Source organism: Rhinoderma darwinii, unplaced genomic scaffold, assembly GCF_050947455.1.
Source record: "Rhinoderma darwinii isolate aRhiDar2 unplaced genomic scaffold, aRhiDar2.hap1 Scaffold_2409, whole genome shotgun sequence".
Taxonomy (NCBI): domain Eukaryota; kingdom Metazoa; phylum Chordata; class Amphibia; order Anura; family Rhinodermatidae; genus Rhinoderma; species Rhinoderma darwinii.
The window spans coordinates 1,132-4,175 of record NW_027462709.1 but is presented as its reverse complement, the minus strand read 5'-3'; the positions used below and the strand labels follow the sequence as shown (position 1 = coordinate 4,175).

Below are 3,044 nucleotides of genomic sequence, written 5' to 3'. Positions count from 1 at the left end.
GTTAGAGAAGGTCTTGTTCTTGTTACTAGTTTTAACATAAAAAATTCTATAAAAATATAGAAGTGCTCAGTACTATTAAAGGGTTAATATTTGATGAAGAAATTTAATAATAAAACAATTAAGCTTTGACGCTATTAAAAAGGTGGCTGCTTTTAGGCCTACTTGGTTATTAAATTATTTTAATTACCCATTAGTGAAGGTTGTATCCTGTTTCAAATAGGCTGTACCTTATTTGAATTACTCTAAAGTTAATATTGAGTTTTTAGGTGACAATAAACTTTTAGGCGGGACTAAAATCCTTTTCCTGAGCAACCAGCTATCACTAAGTTCGTTAGGTCTATCACCTCTACTTGAAGGTCTTCCCACTCTTTTGCGACAGAGACGGGTTTGCTCTTTGGGCTGCCTTGAAGTAGCTCACTTAGTTTCGGGGGGTCAAACTTAAGATCTTTTTGCTTGATTAGACTTGTTAAACCATGATGCAAAAGGTACAAGAGTTAGTCTTTACTTTATTGTGCTTAATAGCTATTTCATTTTTATTTCATTATTCCCTTGCGGTACTTTATATATAGCTCATAAGAATTTTTCAATCGCCTTTACTAAACTGTTAAAATGTTTTAATTAAATAAACGGAATTTTTAAGTGTCATTTGATTGGGTGTGGCTAGATTTTTAGCTCGAGGTGATTTGATTTTCACAAATAATTTCTCGGTGTAAGCGGGATACTTTCATTAAGTTACACTTCGTTTCCAAGCACACCTTCCGGTATACTTACCATGTTACGACTTACCTCTTCTATGTGGCGTAAGAGTTGTTAAAAACTATAGTTTAGCTGAGAAGAGGGTGACGGGCGGTGTGTACACACCCCAGTGCCAGATTAAAAAGAACTCTCTGTTATCTTTTTACTGCTAAATCCGCCTTCTGACTAGGTTTCATATGTAGTCTTTCGTATTTTCTATGTTAGAAAGTGTAGCCCATCTCTTCCCATTTTATTTGCTGCACCTTGACCTGACGTATTGGTGTAAAGACATTAAGCTCACTATATTTCGCTCACGGGGTAAGCTGACGACGGAGGTATACAGGCTGAATAACTAAAAATGGTGAGGTTAATCGGGGGTTATCGGTTGTAGGACAGGCTCCTCTAGGTGGATATGGGGTACCGTCAAGTCCTTTGGGTTTTAAGCTTTGCTCGTAGTTCCCGGGCGATTTGTGGTGTAGTTAAAAGTTTACGGCTAAGCATAGTAGGGTATCTAATCCTAGTTTGTTTCTTAGCTGTCGTGGGATCAAGTTATGTTAATTAAAATAACTTTCGTTTTGGATTTCTTAATAACAAGCGTGTTACAGCTTAATCTTAATTTAATTTTAATTTGTTAAAACTTTAATCACGCTTTACGCCGATAATAATCAATTTGAGCCACGTGGTGTAACCGCGGCGGCTGGCACCAGATTTGCCGGCTCTTTTTACTTTGACTGAGTCAAGCTTTCGCTCATACTCAATGTTAATTACTGCTGAGGGCCCTTGTGGGTGTGGCATAGCTAGGTGTCTTGGGTGTGTTTGTGCCTGATACCAGCTCCTTATCCCTAGTGGGGATTTAAGGGCGTTTTCACAGGGGTGTGGAGACTTGCATGTATATATTAAGTAAAAACTGATTTCAAGGCTAGGACCAAACCTTTGTGTCTAAAGGATTTTTTAAGATCCATCTTAGCATTTTCAGTGCTATGCTTTATTTAAGCTATTTAGACAAGATATAATTTAAATAGAATGCTAGCTTTGGGGGTTAGCTATGGGAGTTAGATTCTCTCTATCTTGAGCTTCAGGAGGAATTTACTCTTCAGTCTTTGGTTTACAAGACCAATGCTTTGGGATTAAGCTACAGAAGCAGCTTTTACTTGGGTTTGCACCAAGAGTTGCTGGGCCCTAAAGCCAGAGGAAGACTGTTTTCCTTTAAAAGCATAATAATGTTTTGTACATGATATATACATGATATATACATGATATATACATGATATATACATGATATATACATGATATATACATGATATATACATGATATATACATGATATATACATGATATATACATGATATATACATGATATATACATGATATATACATGATATATACATGATATATACATGATATATACATGATATATACATGATATATACATGATATATACATGATATATACATGATATATACATGATATATACATGATATATACATGATATATACATGATATATACATGATATATACATGATATATACATGATATATACATGATATATACATGATATATACATGATATATACATGATATATACATGATATATACATGATATATACATGATATATACATGATATATACATGATATATACATGATATATACATGATATATACATGATATATACATGATATATACATGATATATACATGATATATACATGATATATACATGATATATACATGATATATACATGATATATACATGATATATACATGATATATACATGATATATACATGATATATACATGATATATACATGATATATACATGATATATACATGATATATACATGATATATACATGATATATACATGATATATACATGATATATACATGATATATACATGATATATACATGATATATACATGATATATACATGATATATACATGATATATACATGATATATACATGATATATACATGATATATACATGATATATACATGATATATACATGATATATACATGATATATACATGATATATACATGATATATACATGATATATACATGATATATACATGATATATACATGATATATACATGATATATACATGATATATACATGATATATACATGATATATACATGATATATACATGATATATACATGATATATACATGATATATACATGATATATACATGATATATACATGATATATACATGATATATACATGATATATACATGATATATACATGATATATACATGATATATACATGATATATACATGATATATACATGATATATACATGATATATAC

The 3,044-nt window shown here is 30.8% G+C and overlaps 1 non-coding gene across 1 annotated transcript; it reads right to left on the bottom strand.

Annotated features, from left to right (window-relative positions):
* Positions 1–738: 738 nt before the first annotated feature.
* On the bottom strand, positions 739–1,671 carry LOC142702671 (18S ribosomal RNA). Its single transcript, XR_012867219.1, has one exon. It is a non-coding gene; the product is annotated as an 18S ribosomal RNA (ribosomal RNA).
* Positions 1,672–3,044: the final 1,373 nt, after the last annotated feature.